The 18,727-nt window shown below is 44.0% G+C and overlaps 14 pseudogenes; 4 read left to right on the top strand and 10 right to left on the bottom strand.

The window, feature by feature from the left end:
* The first annotated feature begins 483 nt into the window (after window positions 1–483).
* LOC148267708 (5S ribosomal RNA) lies at window positions 484–601 on the top strand (annotated as a pseudogene).
* A 784-nt stretch (window positions 602–1,385) lies between these two features.
* On the top strand, window positions 1,386–1,504 carry LOC148267707 (5S ribosomal RNA; annotated as a pseudogene).
* Window positions 1,505–3,717: 2,213 nt separating this feature from the next.
* Window positions 3,718–3,836, top strand: LOC148267706 (5S ribosomal RNA; annotated as a pseudogene).
* Window positions 3,837–4,182: 346 nt separating this feature from the next.
* On the top strand, window positions 4,183–4,301 carry LOC148267705 (5S ribosomal RNA; annotated as a pseudogene).
* A 4,287-nt stretch (window positions 4,302–8,588) lies between these two features.
* On the bottom strand, window positions 8,589–8,707 carry LOC148267704 (5S ribosomal RNA; annotated as a pseudogene).
* A 1,288-nt stretch (window positions 8,708–9,995) lies between these two features.
* Window positions 9,996–10,113, bottom strand: LOC148267703 (5S ribosomal RNA; annotated as a pseudogene).
* A 726-nt stretch (window positions 10,114–10,839) lies between these two features.
* Window positions 10,840–10,958, bottom strand: LOC148267702 (5S ribosomal RNA; annotated as a pseudogene).
* Window positions 10,959–11,306: 348 nt separating this feature from the next.
* Window positions 11,307–11,425, bottom strand: LOC148267701 (5S ribosomal RNA; annotated as a pseudogene).
* Window positions 11,426–11,773: 348 nt separating this feature from the next.
* LOC148267700 (5S ribosomal RNA) lies at window positions 11,774–11,892 on the bottom strand (annotated as a pseudogene).
* A 1,296-nt stretch (window positions 11,893–13,188) lies between these two features.
* LOC148267699 (5S ribosomal RNA) lies at window positions 13,189–13,307 on the bottom strand (annotated as a pseudogene).
* A 205-nt stretch (window positions 13,308–13,512) lies between these two features.
* LOC148267698 (5S ribosomal RNA) lies at window positions 13,513–13,631 on the bottom strand (annotated as a pseudogene).
* Window positions 13,632–14,805: 1,174 nt separating this feature from the next.
* On the bottom strand, window positions 14,806–14,924 carry LOC148267697 (5S ribosomal RNA; annotated as a pseudogene).
* Window positions 14,925–15,130: 206 nt separating this feature from the next.
* On the bottom strand, window positions 15,131–15,249 carry LOC148267696 (5S ribosomal RNA; annotated as a pseudogene).
* A 3,259-nt stretch (window positions 15,250–18,508) lies between these two features.
* LOC148267695 (5S ribosomal RNA) lies at window positions 18,509–18,627 on the bottom strand (annotated as a pseudogene).
* Between the last annotated feature and the right edge of the window lie 100 nt (window positions 18,628–18,727).

Genomic DNA, 18,727 nt, shown 5'->3' with positions numbered 1-18,727 from the left:
AGCAAGAAATGGAACTGGTGCGATCATACCAGTACTAATTCACCGAATCCTATCAGAACTCTACAGTTAAGCATCTTTAGCCGAGAGTAGTACTAGGATGGGTGACCTCTTGGGAAGTCCTCGTGTTGCACCCTTCTTTTTACGAACGAAGTGTTAAATGTTATGCAGGACCAGAGCGACAGTTCGCCGGTTCATTCGCAAACATGAGTCACGGCTCCAGGGCATTTTTGCTTAATATTTTGTGTGCATTCAATTAAATTCCATCACGTGATAAGAGTGTTATTACGAGTATCTTACATAATAGAACAATGAAAAAAGAAGTGCGGCAGGTAATCGATTCATATGGGCATGAGTCGAGGCGCCGAGGCATTTTGCTTGATATTAGAACTAGAAGCAGAGGTGAAGTGTGCGCATAACGAAATAAATGATGAGAGGGGAGAGGCAAGGAGAAGGGGTATATATATTTGCAGCACAAACTAGAACATGTGCGATCATACCAGCACTAGTTCACCGGATCCCATCAGAACTACGCAGTTTAGCGTGCTTGAGCGAGAGTAGTACTAGGATGGGTGACCTCCTGGAAGTCCTCGTGTTGCACCAATATTTTTATAAACAGTGCGTTAAATGTTATACAGGACCAGAGCGATGGTCAATCGATTCATTCGCAAACGTGAGTCACAACGCCGGGGAATTTTTGGTTAATATTTTTTGTGCATTCAATTAAAACCCAGCACGTGATAAGAGTGTTATTGCGAGTATCTTACATAATAGAACAATGAAAATAAAGGTGCGGCGGGTGTTCCGTTCATATGGGCATGAGTCGCGGTGTCGGGAGCATTTCGCTTGATATTAGAACTAGAAGCAGAGGCGAGGTGCGCGCAAAGAAAAATAAATGGCAGAAGGAGAGAGAGAAGTAGAAGGTGTATATGTATTTGTGGCGCAAAAGTAGAATGAGTGTGATCATACGAGCACTTGTTCATCAGATCCCATCAGAACTCTGCAGTCAAGCGTGCTTGGACAAGAATAGTACTAGGATGGTTGACCTCTTAAGAAGTGTTCGTGTTTACGCGGGACTGGAGCGACGGTCTGCCAGTTCATTCGCAAACGTGAGTCACGGCGCTGAGGCATTTTGCTTAATATTTTTTGTGCATTCAATTAAAGTCCATCTCGTGATAAGAGTGTCATTGCGAGCATCTTAAACAAAAGAACAACAAAAAACGAGGTGCGGCAGGCGATCCGTTCATATGGGCATGAGTTAAGGCGCCGAGGCATTTCGCTTGATATTAAAACTAGAAGCAGATGTGAGGTGCATGCACAGTGAAACAAATGACGGGAAGGGAATGGGAAGGAGAAGGTGAATATTTATTTGCAGTGTAAACAGAAAAGGGTGCAATCATACCATCACTGCTTCACCAGATCCTATGAGAACTCTGCAGCTAAGTGTGCTTGGGCAAGAGTAGTACTAAGATGGGTGACCTTATGAAAAGTTCTCGTCTTGCAACCTTATTTTTGCAGACGGAGTGGTAAACATTATGTGGGACCAGAGCGACGGTCTGCCAGTTCATTCAAAAACGTGAGTCACAGCATCGGGGCATTTTGTTTAATATTTTTCGCGCATTCAATTAAAGTCCATCACGTGATGAGAGTGTCACTGCAAGAATTTTAAATAGTAGAATAACGAAAAATGAGGCGCAGCTGGCGATCTGTTCATATTGCATGAGTCGAGGCGCTGGGGCATTTCGGTTGATATTAGAATTAGAAGCAGAGGTGAGGTGCGCACTCAGAGAAAAAAATGATGGGAGGGGAGAGTGAAGGAGAAGGGGTATATGTATTTACGTCGTAAACCAGAACAGATGGGATCATACAAACATTAGTTCATCAGATCCCATCAGAACTCCATAATTAAGCGTGCTTGGACGAGTGTAGTACTAGGATGGGTGACCTCTTAGGAAGTCATCATGTTGCACCCTTCATTTTGATGACGGGGCGTTAAACGTTATGCTAGACTGGAGCGACGGTCCACCGGTTCAATCGCAAACGTGAGTCACACCACCGGGGTATTTTGCATAATATTTTTTGCACATTCAATTAAAGCCCATCACGTGATCAAAGTGTCATTGCGAGCATCTTAAATAGTAGAACAATGAAAAACGAGGTGTGGTGGGCGATCCACTCATATGGGCATGAGTCGGGACACGGGGGTATTTCTCTTAATATTAGAATTAGAAGCAAAGGTGAGGTGCGCGCTCAGAGAAACAAATGACAATAGGGGAGAGTGAAGGAGAAAGGGTATATGTATTTGTGGCACAAACTAAAACAAGTGGTATCATACCAACACTAGTTCACTGGATCCCTTCAGAACTCCGCAGTTAAGGGTGCTTGGGTGAGTGTAGTACTAGGATGGGTGACCTCCTAGGAAGTCTTCGTGTTGCACCCTTCATTTTTCAGACGGGGCATTAAATGTTATGCAGAACCGGAGCGACGGTCCACCTGTTCAATCATAAACGTGAGTAACGGCGCTGGGAAATTTTGCTTAATATTTTTTACACATTCAATTAAAGCCCATCACGTGATTAGAGTGTCATTGCCAGCATCTTAAATAGTAGAATAATGAAAAACAAAGTGCGACGGGCAATCCATTTATATGGGCATGAGTCAAGGCGCCGGGGTATTTCATGTGATATTAGAACTAGAAGCAGATGTGACTTGTGCACATAGAGAAACAAATGACGGGAGGGGAGAGTGAAGGGGAAGGGGTATATCTATTTGCGGTGCAAACTAGAAAAGGTGCAATCATACCAGTATTAGTTCACTGAATCTAATCAAAACTCCGCAGTTAAGCGTGCTTGACGAGACTAGTACTAGGATTGATGACCTCCTGGGAAGTTCTCGTGTTCCACCATTCTCTTTGCAGATGGGGCATTAAACGTTATAGGCGACCAGAGCGATGGTTCACCGGTTCATTTGCAAATGTGAGTCACTGCACCGGTGCATTTTGCTTAATTTTTTTTACGCATTCAGCTAAAGTCAATCACGTGATGAGAGTGTCATTGCAAGCAGCTTAAATAGTAGAATAATGAAAAATGAGGTACGGCGGGCAATCCGTTCATATGGGCATGAGTCAAGGCGTCGGGGCATTTCGCTTGATATTATAACTAGAAGCAGAGGTGAGGTGCGTGCACAAAGAAACAAATGACGGGAGGGGAGAGTGAAGGAGAAGGGGTATAGGTATTTGTCGCGCATACTAGAACAGATCTGATCATATTAGCACTAGTTCACCAGATCCTATTAGAACTCCAGAGTTAAGCGTGCTTGAGCGAGAGCAGTCTAGGATGGGTGACCTCCTAGGAAGTTTTCGTGTTGCACCATGCTTTTTGCAGACAAGGTGTTAAATGTTACGCGAGACCATAGCGATGGTCTGCCGGTTCATTCACAAACATGAGTCACAGTGCCGGGGCATTTTGCTTAATATTTTTTGCGCATTCAATTAAATCCCATCACGTGATAAGAGTATCATTGTGAGTATTTTAAATAGTAGAACAATAAAAAATGAGTTATGGCGGGCGATCCATTCATATGGGCATATGTCGAGGCACTAGGGCATTTCACTTGATATTAGAACTAAAAGCAGAGATGAGGTGCGCGCACAGCGAAACAAATAATGGGATGGGAGAGGGAAAGAGAAGGGGTATATGTATCTGTGACACAAACTAGAATGGGTGTGATCATACAAGCATTAGTTCACCGGATCCCATCAGAACTCCACAGTTAAGCATGCTTGGGCGAGTTTAGTACTATAATGGGTGACCTCTTGAGAAGTCCTCGTGTTGCACCATTTTTTTTTGCAGACGAGGTGTTAAATATTACACGGGACCGAAGTGATGATCTGCTGGTTCATTCACAAACGTGAGTCACGGTGTCGGGGCATTTTGTTTATTTTTTTGTGCATTCAATTAAAGCCCCTACGTAATAAGAGTGTCATTGCGAGCATCTTAAATAGTAGAACAACAAAAAACGAGGTGCGGTGGGCAATCCGTTCATATGGACATAAGTCAAAACTCTGGGACATTTCGTTTGATATTAGAACTAGAAGCAGAGGTTAGGTGCGCACACAACGAAACAAATGATGGGAGGGGAGAGTGAAGAAGAAGGAGTATATGTATTTGTGGCACAAACTTGAACTGGTGCGATCATACCAGCACTAGTTCACTGGATCCCATTAGAACTCTGCAGTTAAGCATGCTTAGGCAAGAGTAGTACTAGGTTGGGTGATCTCTTAAGAAATTCTCGTGTTGCACCCTTCTTATTGCAAACGGGGCGTTAAACATTCAACGGGACCGAAGTGATGGTCTGCCAGTTCATTTGCAAATGTGAGTCATGGCACCGGGGCATTTTGCTTAATATTTTTCCAGCATTCAATTAAAACCCATCATGTGATAAGAGTGTCATTGCGAGCATCTTAAATAGTAGAACAATGAAAAACGAGATGCGGCTAGCGATCCATTCATATGGGCATGAGTCGAGGTACCAGAGTATTTCGCTTGATATTAGAACTAGAAGAAGAGGTAAGTTGTGGGCACAACGTAATAAATGACGGGATGGGAGAGTGAAGGAGAAGGGGTATATGTATTTACGACGCAAACCAGAACGATTGCGATCATACTAGCACTAGTTCATCAGATCCCATCATAACTCCGCAGTTAAAGGTGTTTGGGCGAGAGTAGTCTATGATGGGTGACCTCTTGGGAAGTTCTCATGTTGCACCCTTCTTTTTGCAGACGGGACGTTAAACGTTACGCAGGACAGGAGCGACGGTCCGCCTGTTCATTCGCAAATGTGAGTCATGGCACTGGGACATTTTGCTTAATATTTTTTCAACATTCAATTAAAGCCCATAACGTGATAAGAGTGTCATTGCGAGCATCTTAAATAGTAGAACAATGAAAAATGAGGTGCAGCTGGCGATCCGTTCATATGGGCATGAGACGGTGCGCTGGGGCATTTCTCTTGATATTAGAACTAGAAGTAGAGGTGAGGTATGCGCACAACAAAACAAATGACGGGAGGGGAGAGGGAAGGAGAAGGGGGCATATGTATTTACGGCGTAAATAAGAAAGTTTGCGATCATACCAATAATAAATCACCGAATCCATTCAGAACTCCATAGTTATTCGTGCTTGGGCGAGAGTAGTACTAGGATGGTTGACCTCCTAGGAAGTCCTCATGTTGCACCCTTCTTTTTGCGAACGGGGCATTAAACATTACACGGGACCAAAGCGACGGTCCACCGGTTCATTCACAAATGTGAGCCAAGGCACCGGGACATTTTGCTTAATATTTTTTATGCATTCAATTAAAGTCCATCACGTGATGAGCATGTCATTACGAGCATCTTACATAGTAAAAAAAATGAAAAACAAGGTGCAGCGGGCGTTCCGTTCATATGGACATGTGTCGAGGCACTGGGGCATTTCGCTTAATATTAGAACCAGAAGCATATGTGAGGGGAGAGGGAAGGAGAAGGGGTATATGTATTTGTGGCGCAAACCAGAATTGATACGATCATACCAGCACTAATTCACCGAATCTCATCAGAACTTCGCAGTTAAGCATGTTTGGGCAAGAGTAGAACTAGGATGGCTGGTTCCTTGGAAGTCCTCATGTTGCACCCTTGTTTTTGCAGATGGAGCGTTAAAGATTATGCGGGACCAGAGCGACGGTCCACCAATTCATTTGCAAACGTGAGTCACTGCGATGGGACATTTTGCTTAATATTTTTTTCACATTTAATTAAAGCCCATCATGTGATAAGAGTGTCATTTAGAGCACCTTACATAATAGAACAACGAAAAACAAGGTGCGGCTGGCAATCCGTTCATATAGGCATGAGTCAAGGTGTCGGGGCATTTCGTTCGATATTAGAACTATAATAAGAGGTGAGGTATGCGTACAACGAAACAAATGACGAGAGGGGAGAATGAAGGAGATGGGGTATATGTCTTTGCTGCGTAGATTAGATCGGTTGAGATCATACCAGCAGTAGTTCACCGGATCCCATCAGAACTCCGCAGTTAAGCGTGCTTGGGCGAGAGTAGTACTAAGATAGGTGCCCTCCTTAAAAGTTCTCGTCTTGCACCATTCTTTTTGCAAACGGGGTGTTAAACATTTTTCAGGACCGGAGCGAATGCCTCTGTGCCTCGACTCATACTCATATGAATGGATCGCCCACCGCACCTCATTTTTCGTTGTTCTACTATCTAAGATACTCGTAATTACACTCTTATTACGTGATAGGCTTTAATTAAAAGCGCAAAAAATATTAAGCAAAATGCGTCGGCGTCGTGACTCACGTTTTCAAATGAACCAGCAGACCGTCACTCCGATTCTGCATAATATTTAATGCCCCCTCTGCAAAAAGAATGGTGCAACACGAGGATTTCCTAGTAGGTCATCAATCCTAGTACTACTCTCCCCCGAGCATGCTTAACTGGAGTTCTGATGGGATCCAGTGAACTAGTGCTGATATGATCGCAACCATTCTAGTTTGCGCGGCAAATACATATGCCCTTTCTCCTTCCCTCTCCCCTCCCATCATTTGTTTCACTGCGGACGCACCTCACCTATGCATCAAATTCTAATATCAAGCGAAATACCCTGACGTCTCAACTCACGCCCACATGAACGGATCATGCTGCACCTTATTTTTTGTTGTTCTACTATTTAAGATGCTCGTAAGGACACTCTTATCAGGTGATGGGCTGTAGTTGAGTACGTAAAAAATATTAAGCAAAATACCACGGCATCGTGACTCACATTTGCGAATGAACTGGCAGACCTCTCGCCCAAGCATGCTTAACTACGGAGTTCTGATGGGATCTAGTTAATTAGTGTTGGTATAATCGCACCCGTTCCAATTCACGCTGCAAATACATATACCCCTTCTTCTTCCCTCCCCCCTACTGTCATTTGTTTCGCTGTGCGCACACACCTCACCTCTGCTTCTAGTTCTAATATCAAGCAAAATACCCTGTTGTCTCGACTTATGCCCGTATGAACAGATCGCCTACCGTACCTCTGTTTTCGTTTTTCTACTATATAAGATACTTGTAATAACACTCTTATCATGTGAAGGACTTTAATTAAATGCATAAAAAATATTAAGCAAAATGACTTGGCACCATGACTCACATTTATGAATTAACCAGCGGATTGTCGCTCTAGTCCCACGTATCGTTTAATGTCCCGTATGCAAAAAAAAGGGTGTAGCACAAGAACTTCCAAAGAGGTCACCCATCCCAGTACTACTCTCGCCCAAAAATGTTTAACTATAGAGTTCTAATAGGATCCGGTGAATTAGTGCTAGTATGATCACATTTGTTCCATTTCGCACTGTAAATACATATACCCCTTCTGTTTCTCTCCTCCCTCCCATCATTTTTTTTGCTGTTCGCGAACCTGCACCTCTGTTTCTAATTCTAATATTAAGCGAAATGCCCCGGTGATTCGACTCCCACCCAAATGAATGACCGCCCCCCACACCTTGTTTTTTGTTGTTCTACAATGTAAAATGCTCGTAATGAGACTCTTATAACGTGATGGACTATAAATGAATGCACGAAAAATATTAAGCAAAATACCTTAACGCTGCGACTCATGTTTGCGAATGAACCAATGGACCGAGGTTTCAGTCGGGTGTAACGTTTATTACCTCGTGTGTAAAAAAATAAGTGCAACAAGAGGACTTTCCAACATGTCAACTATCTTAGTACTACTCTTACTAAAGGACACTTAACTGCAGAGTTCTTATGGTATTCGGTGCACTAGTGCTGGTCTGATCACACCCATCACATTTCCCGCTACGAATGCATATGCTCCTTTTCCTTCCCTCCCACCTTCCGTCATTTGTTTCACTGTACGCACACACCTCACCTCTGCTTCTACTTCTAATATCAAGCAAAATGCCCCAGCACCTCGACTCATGCCCATATGAACGGGTCCCCCCACTGCACCTCTGTTTTTGTTGTTCTACTATGTAAGATACTCATAATAACACTCCTATCACGTGATGGAATTTAATTAAATGCACGAAAAATATTAAGTAAAATGCCCCAACGCTGTGACTCACGTTTGTGAATGAACCGGCAGACAATCGCTTCGGTCCTGCGTAGTGTTTAATGCCCCATCTGCAAAAAAGAAGGGTGCAACACGAGGACTTCCAAAGAGGTCACCCATCCTAGTACTACTCTCACCCAAAAATACTTAACTGCAGAGTTTTGATGAGATTGGTGAATTAGTGCTTATATGATTGCATCAGTTCCATTTCGCGCTGCAAATACATATACCCCTTCTCCTCCCCCCCCCCCTCCCTCCTGTCATTTATTTCACTGTGTACGTATACCTCACCTCTTCTTCTAGTTCTAATATCAAGTGAAATGCCCCAACGCCTCGACTCATGCCCATATGAATGGATCGCCTGCTGAAAAAAATATTAAGCAAAATGCCCCGACGCCGTGACTCACGTTTGCGAATGAACCGATGGAGCGTCGCTATGATCTCGCATAACGTTTAACACCCTGTCTGCAAAAAGAAGGGTACAACATGAGGACTTCCCAAGAGGTTACCCATCCTAGTACTACTGTCACCCAAAATCACTTAACTGCGGAGTTCTTATGGGATCCGGTGAATTAATGTTGGTATGATCGCACCCATTCCATTTCGCGCTGTAAATACATGTGCCCCTTCTCCTTCCCTCCCCCCTTCCGTCATTTTTTTTGTTGTGTGCGCACCCCGCACCTCTTCTTCTAATTTTAATTTCAAGCAAAATACCCTGGAAGCTCAACTCACACCTAGATAACATGATCGCCCACTGCAACTCATTTTCCATTGTTGTACTATGTAAGATGCTTGTAATGAGACTCTTACAATGTAGTGGACTATAAATGAATGCACGAAAAATAATAAGCAAAATGCCTTAATGCTGCGACTCACGTTTACGAATGAACTGACAGACCGTGGTTCCTTTCGCGCGTAACATTTATTACCTCGTGTGCAAAGAAATAGGTGCAACACGAGGACTTTCTAAGAGGTCAACCATCTTAGAAATACTCTCACCAAAGGACACTTAACTGTAGAGTTCTTACGGGATTCAGAGCAATAGTGCTGGTCTGATAGCACCCGTCCCATTCTACACTACAAATGCATGTGCCCCTTCTCCTTCCCTCCCTCCTCCCATCATTTGTTTTGCTGTACGCGCACACCTCACCTCTGCTTCTAGTTCTAATATCAAGCGAAATGCCCCGATGCCTCGACTCATGCCCATATAAACGGATTGCCCGCTGCAACTCTGTTTTGGTTGTTCTATTATGTAAGATGCTCGTAATAACACTCTTATCACGTGATGGACTTTAATTGAATGCACGAAAAATATTATGCAAAATGCCCCGGCGCCGTGACTCACATTTACGAATGAACTGGTGGACTGTCACTTTGGTCCCGTATAACGTTTAACGCCCCGTCTGTAAAAAAAAGGGTACAACACGAGGACTTCCCAGGAGGTCACCCATCCTAATACTACGCTGGCCAAAAAACGCTTAACTACGGAGTTCTGATGGGATTCGGTGAATTAGTGCTGGTGTGATCGCACAAGTTCCATTATGCGCTGCAAATACATATATCCCTTCTCTTTCCCTCCACCCTCCCATCATTTGTTTTGCTGTGCGCGTATACCTCACCTCTGCTTCTAGTTCTAATATCAAGCGAAATGCCCCGGTACCTCGACTCATGCCCATATGAATGGATCGCCTGCCACACCTTTGTTTTCATTGTTCTACTATGTAAGATACTTGTAATAACACTCTTATAATGTGATGGGCTTTAATTTGACGCTAAAAAAATATTAAGCAAAATGCTCTGGTTTCGTGACTCATGTTTGCGAAAGAACCAGCAGACCGTCGCTCTGGTCCTGTGTAACGTTTAATGCCCCGTCTGCAAAAAGAAGGGTGCAACATGAGAACTTCCCAAGAGGTCACCCATCCTAGTACTACTCTCACCCAAAAATGCTTAACTGTAGAGTTCTAATGGGATCCGGCAAATCAGTGCTGGTATGTCGCACCTATTCTATTTCGCGCTGCGAGTAGATCTACCCCTTTTCCTCCCTCCCCCTTCACGTCATTGTTTTTGTTGTGCCCGCACCCCACACCTCGTTTTTAATTTTTTACTATGTAAGATGCTCGCAATGACACTTTCATAATGTGATGGACTTTAATTGAATGCGCAAAAAATATTAAGCAAAATGCCCCAGCGCCTTGACTCACGTTTACAAATGAACTAGCGGATCGTTGCTCCGGTCCCGTGTAATGTTTAACGCCCCGTTCACAAAAAGAATGGTGCAACATGAGGACTTTCCAGAAGGTCAACCATCCTAGTACTACTCTCGCCCAAGCACGCATAATTGTAGAGTTCTGAATGGATCCGGTGAATTATTGCTGGTATGATCACAACATTTCTTATTTGTGTCATAAATACATATGTCCCTTCTCCTTCCCTCTCCCCTCCCGTCATTTGTTTCACTATGCGCACACCTCACCTCTGCTTCTAGTTCTAATATCAAGCGAAATGCCCCGGCACCTCATCTCATGCTCATATGAACAGATCACCCGCCGCACCTCGTTTTTCATTCTTTTACTATTTAAGATGCTCGCAATGACACTCTTATCACGTGATGGACTTTAATTGAATGCTGAAGCAAAATGCCCTAGTGCTCTGACTCACATTTGCGAATGAAGAGGCAGAATGTCATTCCTATCCCGCACAATGTTTAACGCCCCGTCTGCAAAAAGAAGGGTGCAACACAAGAACTTCCTAGGAGATCACCCATCCTAGATCTACTCTCACCCAAGCACACTTAACTGCGGAGTTCTGATGGGATCTGGTGAATTATTGTTGGTATGATCGCACCCTTTCTCATTTGCGCCGCAAATACATATGCCCATTCTCCTTCCCTCTCCCCTACCATCATTTGTTTCGCTGTGCGTGCACCTCACCTCTCCTTTTAATTCTAATATCAACCAAAATGCCCTGAGGCCTCGACTCATGCCCATATGAACGGATCCCCCACCGCACCTCATTTTTCATTGTTCTACTTTTTAAGATGCTCACAATGATACTCTTATCACGTGATGGGCTTTAATTGAATGCTAAAAAAATATTAAGCAAAATGCCCTGGTGCCGTGACTCGCGTTTGCAAATGAACCGACAGACTGTCGCTCTGGTCCCGTGTAACGTTTAATGCCCTGTCTACAAAAAGAATGGTACAACACGAGGACTTCCCAGGAGGTCACCAGTCCTAGTACTATTCTCGCCCAAACACCTTTAACTACGGAGTTCTGATGGGATCCGGTGAACTAATGCTGGTATGATCACAACCGTTCTGGTTTACGCCGCAAATACATATACTCCTTCTCCTTCACTCTCCCCTCCCATCATTTATTATGTTGTGCCCGTACCTCACCTCTTCTTCTAATTCTAATATCAAGTGAAATGCTCAAGCACCTCGACTCATGCCCATATGAACGGATAGCCAGCTGTATCTCGTTTTTTGTTGTTCTACTATTTAAGATGCTCGCAATGACACTCTTAGCACGTGATGGGATTTAATTAAATGCTAGGAAAATATTAAGCAAAATGCCTGGGTGCCATGACTCACATTTGCAAATGAACCGGTGGACCATCGCTCTGGTCCTGTTGAATGTTTAACGCCCCGTCTGCAAAAAGAAGGGTACAACACGAGAACTTCCCAGGAGATCACCCATCCTAGTACTACTCTCGCCCAAGCATGCTTAACTGTGAAGTTCTGATGGGATCTGGTGAACTAGTGTTGATATGATCGCACCCATTCAAGTTTGCGCTGCAAATACATATACCCCTTCTCCTTCACTCTCCCCTCCCATCATTTGTTTCGTTGTGCGCGCACCTCATCTCTAGTTCCAGTTCTAATATCAAGCGAAATGCCATGGAGTTCTGACTCATGCTCATATGAACGGATCACCCACCGTACCTCGTTTTTTGTTGTTCTATTATTTAAGATGCTCACAATGAAACTCTTATTATGTGGTGAACTAGTACTTGTATGATCGCACCCATTCTAGTTTGCGCCACAAATACAAGTGCCCCTTCTCCTTTCCTCTCCCCTCCCATTATTTGTTTTGCTATTCACGCACCTCATCTCTGCTTCTAGTTCTAATATTAAGAGAAATGCCCCAGTGCCTCGACATATGCCCATATGAACGGATCACCCGCCGTAACTCATTTTTCGTTGTTCTACTATTTAAAGTACTTGCAATGATACTCTTAACGCCCCCTCTACAAAAAGACGACTGCAACAAGAGGACTTCCTAGGAGGTCACCCTTCCTTGTACTACTCTCGCCCAAGCACGCTTAACTACAAAGTTCGATGTGCGCACACTGCATCTCTGTTTCTAGTTCTAATATCAAGCAAAATGCCCATGTGTCTCGACTCATGCCCAGATTAAAGGACCACCTGCCACACCTTTTCTTTTCGTTGTTCTACTATATAAGATGCTCGTAATGACTCTCTTATCACATGGTGGAGTATAAATGAGTGCACAAAACAAAGTAAGCAAAATCCCCGACGCGGTGACTCACACCAACAAATGAACCAGCGGACTATGGCTCCAATCGCGCGTAACATTTAATGCCCTGTTTTTAAAAAGGTGGCTACAACACGAACACTTCCCAGGAGGTCACTTATCCTAGTACTACTCTCGCCCAAACACGTTTAACTGTAAAGTTATGATGGGATACGATGCATTAGTGCTAGTATGAACCCACCAGTCCCATTCCGCACTCCAAATACATATACCCCTTCTCTTTCCCTCCCCCCTCCCATCATTTGTTTCGCTCTGCATGGACATCGATCCTCTACTTCTCGTTGTAATATTAGGCAAAATGCCCTGTTGCCTCGACTCACACTCAGATGAACGGACCGCCCGCCGCACCACTGTTTTGGTTGTTCTATTATTTAAGATGCTTGTAATAACACTCTTATCACGTGGATGCACGAAAAATATTAAGAAAAATGCTCTAGCACTGCGACTCATGAGGACAAATGAATTGGCAGACTGTGTCTCAGGTTACGCATAATATTTAATGCCCCGTCTGCAAAAAAGATGGGTGCAACACGGGAACTTCCCAAGAGGTCACCCATCCTAGTATTACTCTCGCCCAAACACACTTAACTACAGGGTTCTGATGGGATACGGAGAATTAGTGATGGTATAATCGCACCCATTTCTTTTCGCGCTACAAATACGTACACTCCTTCTCCTTCCCTCCCCCCCCCGATCATTTGTTTCCTTGTGCGTGCACACTACACCTCTGCTTCTCGTTCTAATATCAAGTAAAATGCCCCAGCACCTTGACTCACATTTGCGAATAAACCAGTGGACCATAGTTCTAGTAACGCGTAACATCGAATGCCCATCTGTAAAAAAATGGGTGCAACAAGAGGACTTCCCAGGAGCTCACCCATCCTAGTATTACTCTCGCCCAAGAACACTTAACTGCGGAGTTCTGATGGGATCTAGTATATTAGTGCTGGTATGATCGCAACTCTTTCCTTTTACACTACAAATACATACACTCATTCTCCTTCCCACCCCCCTCCCGTCATTTGTTTCCTTGCGCGTGCACACTACACCTCTGCTTCTCGTTCTATTATAAAGTAAAATGCCCCAGTGCCTTGACTCACATTTGCGAATAAACCAGCAGACCATAGTTCTAGTCGCACATAACGTCGAACACCCCGTCTGAAAAAAAAAAATAGGTGCAACAAGAGTACTTCCCAAGAGGTCACCCATCCTAGTACTACTATCGACCAAGCACGCTTAACTATAAAATTTTGATGGGATTCGGTGCATTAGTGCTGGTATGATCCGACCCATTTCATTACGCACTGCAAATACATACACTCCTCCTTTCCTCCCCCTCCCGTCCTTTGTTTCCTTGTGCGTGCACACTACACCTCTGCTTCTCGTTCTAATATCAAGTAAAATTGCCCAGTGCCTTGACTCACATTTGAGAATAAACCAGCGGACCATAGTTCTAGTCGCGCGTAATGTCGAATGCTTCATCTGCAAAAAAATGCGTGCAACACGAGGTCTTCCAAGGTGGTCATCGATCCTAGTACTACTCTTTCCCAAGAACACTTAATTGCAGAGTTTTGATAGGATCCGGTGCATTAGTGTTTGTATGATCGCACCCATTTCATTACGCGCTGTAAATACATACACTCCTCTTTCCCTCCCCCTCCTGTTATTTATTTTCTTGTGCGTGCACACTGCACCTCTGCTTCTCGTTCTAATATCAAGTAAAATTCCCCCAACGCCTTGACTCACATTTACGAATAAACTAGCGGACCATAGATCCAGTCACGCGTAATGTTGAACGCCCACTCTGTAAAAAAATGGGTGCAACACGAGGATTTCCCCGAAGGTCACCCAATCCTAGTACTACTCTCGCCCAAGCACACTTAACTGCAGAGTTCTGATGGTTTCCAGTGTATTAGTGCTGGTATGATCGTACTTATTTTATTCCACGCTGCAAATACAAAAACTCCTCCTTCCCTCCCCCTCCCGTCATTTATTTCCTTGTGCGTGCAAACTGCACCTCTACTTCTCGTTCTAATATCAAGTAAAATTCCCCAGTGTCTTGACTCACATTTAGGAATAAACCAGCGGACCATAGTTCCAGTCGCACGTAACGTTGAACGCCTTATCTGCAAAAAAATGGGTGCAACACAAGAACTTTCCAGGAGTTCACCCATCCTAGTACTACTCTCGCCCAAGCACACTTAACTGCGGAGTTCTGATGGGATCCGGTGCATTAGTCCTGGTATGAGCGCAACCATTACATTTTGCGCTGCAAATACATACACTCCGTCTCCTTTCCTCCCCTTTCTCGTCATTTGTTTCCTTATGCATGCACACTGCACCTCAACTTCTTGTTCTAATATCAAGTAAAATGCCCTAGTGACATGATTCACATTTGCGAATAAACCAGCGAACTGTAGTTCCAGTCGCACATAACGTTGAAGGCCCCATCTGCAAAAAAATGGGTGCAACATGAGGACTTCCCAGGAGCTCACCCATCCTAGTACTACTCTCGCTCAAAAACACTTAACTGCGGAGTTCTGATGGGATCCGGTGCATTAGTACTGGTATGATCACAACAGTTTTATTCTGCGCTATAAATACATACACTCCTTCTCTTTCCCTCCCCCCTCCCGTCATTTATTTCCTTGCGCGTGCACACTGCACCTCTGCTTCTCGTTCTAATATCAAGTAAAATGCCCCAGTGCCTTGACTCACATTTGTGAATAAACCAGCGGACCGTAGTTCCAGTTGCGTATAACGTCGAACGCCCCATCTGAAAAAAAATTGGTTCAACAGGAGGACTTCCCAGGAGGTTACCCATCCTAATACTACTCTAGCCCAAGCACACTTAACTACGGAGTTTTAATGGGATCTGGTGCATAAGCACTGATATGATCGCACCCCTTTCATTCTACGCTTCAAATACAAACACTCCTTCTCCTTTCCTCTCCCCTCCCTTCATTTGTTTCCTAGTGCATGCACTCTGCACCTCTACTTCTCGTTCTAATATCAAATAAAATACCCTGGCACCTTGACTCACATTTGTGAATAAACCAGCGGACCATAGTTCTAGTTGTGCGTAATGTTTATTGTCTCGTGTGCAAAAAAATAGGTGTAACACGAGAATTTTCCAAAAGGTCAACCATCTTAGTACTACTCTCACGAAAGGACACTTAACTGCATAGTTCTTATGGGATTCATTGCATTAGTGCTAGTCTGATCGCACCCGTCACATTCCTCACTACAAATACATGTGCGCCTTCTCCTTCCCTCCACCTTCCCGTCATTTGTTTCGTTCTACGCACACACCTCACCTCTGTTTCTAGTTCTAATATCAAGCGAAATGCACCGCCTTGACTCATGCCCATATGAACGGATCACCTGCCGCACTTCTATTTTTATTGTTTTACTATGTAAGATACTCGTAATAACACTCTTATCACGTGATGGGCTTTAATTGGATGCACGAAAAATATTAAGCAAAATGCCCCAGTGCCGTGACTCACGTTTGCGAATGAACTGGCGAACCGTCGCTCTGGTCCTTCGTAATGTTTGATGCCCCGTCTGAAAAAAGAAGGGTGCAACACAAGGACTTCCTAGGAGGTCACCCATTCTAGTTCTACTCTCGCCCAAAAACACTTAAATGCGGAGTTCTAATAGGATCCGGTGAATTAGTGCTGGTATGATCACACTCATTCCATTTCCCGCTTCAAATAAAAACACCCCTGTTCTTTTCCTCCCCCCTCCCGTCATATTTTTCGCTGTGTGCGAACCCTGCACCTTTACTTCTATTTCTAATATCAAGCGAAATACCCCGGCGGCTTGACTCATGCCAAGATGAACAGACCGTCCGCCGTACCTTATTTTTTATTATTCTACTATATAACCTGCTCGTAGTGACACTCTTATCACGTGGTGGACTATAAATGAATGCACAAAAAATATTAAGCAAAATACCATGGCGCCGAACTTACATCGGGGAATGAACCGGTGTACCGCGTCTCCGGTCATGCGTAGTATTTAATGCTCCATCCGAAAAAAGATGGGTGCAAGACGAGGATTCAGTCCATTAGTGCTGGACTAATCGTGCCCATCCCATTCCCAACTACAAATGCATTTGCCCCTTCGCCTCCCCCCCCCCACTTCGATCATTTGTATCACTGTACACGCACACCTCACATTTGTTTCTAGTTTTAATATCAATCAAAATGCCCCGACAACGCCCAGATGAATGGATCACCCGCCGCACCTCTCTTTTTATTGTTCAACTATGTAAGACACTTCTAATAAAACTCTTATCACATGGTGGGCTATAATTGAATGCACAAATAATATTTAGCAAAATGCCCGGGTGCCGTGACTCATGTTTGTGAACAAATCGGCAAACTGTCACTCTAATCCCGTGTAATATTTAATGCACCATCTACAAAAAGGATGGTGCAACTTGAGGACTTCCCAGGAGGTCACCCATCCTATTACTACTCCTGGTCAAGCATGCTTAACTGTGGAGTTTTGATAGGATCCAATGAATTAATGCTAGTATGATCAAACCTATTTTAATTTGCACTGCAAATATATATATATTCCTTCTCTTTCTTGTCCCCCTCCCGTCATTTATTTCATTGTGCGTGCACACCGCACGTCTACTTCTAGTTCTAATATAAAAAAAAATGCACCGACGCCTCAACCCATGCCCATATGAAAGGATTGCCTGCCTCGCCTCTATTTTTGTTATTCTACTATGTAAGATATTCGCAATAACACTCGTATCACGTGTTGAAATTTAATTATATACATGAAAAATTTTGAGCAAAATGCCCCATCGCCGTGACTCATGTTTGCGAATGAACGGGCGAACTGTTGCTCTAGTCTCGCGTAACATTTAACGCCCCGTCATTAAAAAGAAGGATGCAAAACGATGACTTCCCAAGAAGTTACCCACCCTAGTATGGCTCTCGCCCAAGTACGCTTAACTGCAAAGTTCTAATGGGATCCTGTTAATTAGTGCTGGTATGATCGCATCAGTTCTAGTTCGCAACATAACTACATATACCCCTTCTCCTTCCCGCTCCCCTCCCGTCTTTTTTTTCACTATGCACGCACCCCGTACCTCTGCTTCTAATTCTAATATGAAGGGAAATGCCTCGGCGGCATGACTCGCACCCAGATGAACGGACTGCCCACCAAACCTCATTTTTCGTTGTCTTACTATGTAAGATGCTTGTAATGACACTCTTATAACGTGATGGGCTTTAATTGAATGCACGAAAAATATTAAGCAAAATGTCCCGACGTCGTGACTCACGTTTGTGAATGAACTGGTGGACCGTCACTCTTGCCTCGTGTAACGTTTAATGCCTCATCTAAAAAAAGAAGGGTGCAACACAAAGACTTCTAAGGAGTCAACCATCCTAGTGCTACACTTACCCAAAAACGCTTAAATGTGGAGTTTTGATGGGACCCGGTGAATTAGTTCTGGTATAATCGCACCCGTTCCAGTTAGTGCTGCAAATACATATACCCCTTCTCCTTCCCTCCCCTTCCTGACATTTGTTTCGCTGTGCGCGCACACCTCACCTCTGCTTTTAGTTTTAATATCGAGCAAAATGCTCTGGCGCCTCGACTCATACCCATATGAATAGATCGCCAGCCGCACCTTTGTTTTTGCTGTTCTACTATGTAAGATACTCATAATAAAAGTTTTATCACGTGATTTGCTTTAATTGAATGCACGAAAAAAATTAAGTAAAATGCCCTAACGCCGTGACTCACGTTTGCGAACTAGTGGACCGTCATTCTGGTTCTGCTTAATGTTTAATGCCCCATTTGAAAAAAGAAGGGTGCAACACAAAAATTTCTCAGGAGGTCAGCCATTCTAGTACTACTCTCGCCCAAAAATGCTTAACTACGGAGTTCTGATGAGATCTGGTAAATTAGTGCTGGTATGATCGCACCCGTTCCATTTCATGCTGCAAATAGATATACCCCTTCTCCTTCCCTCCCCCCTCCCGTCATTTTTTTTGTTGTGCGCACACTTTGTGCCTCTATTTCTAATT

The sequence above is a fragment of the Carica papaya genome, chromosome 3, assembly GCF_054855325.1.
Source record: "Carica papaya isolate Zhongbai chromosome 3, ASM5485532v1, whole genome shotgun sequence".
NCBI lineage: Eukaryota > Viridiplantae > Streptophyta > Magnoliopsida > Brassicales > Caricaceae > Carica > Carica papaya.
This window is presented reverse-complemented; position numbering and strand designations above follow the sequence as displayed.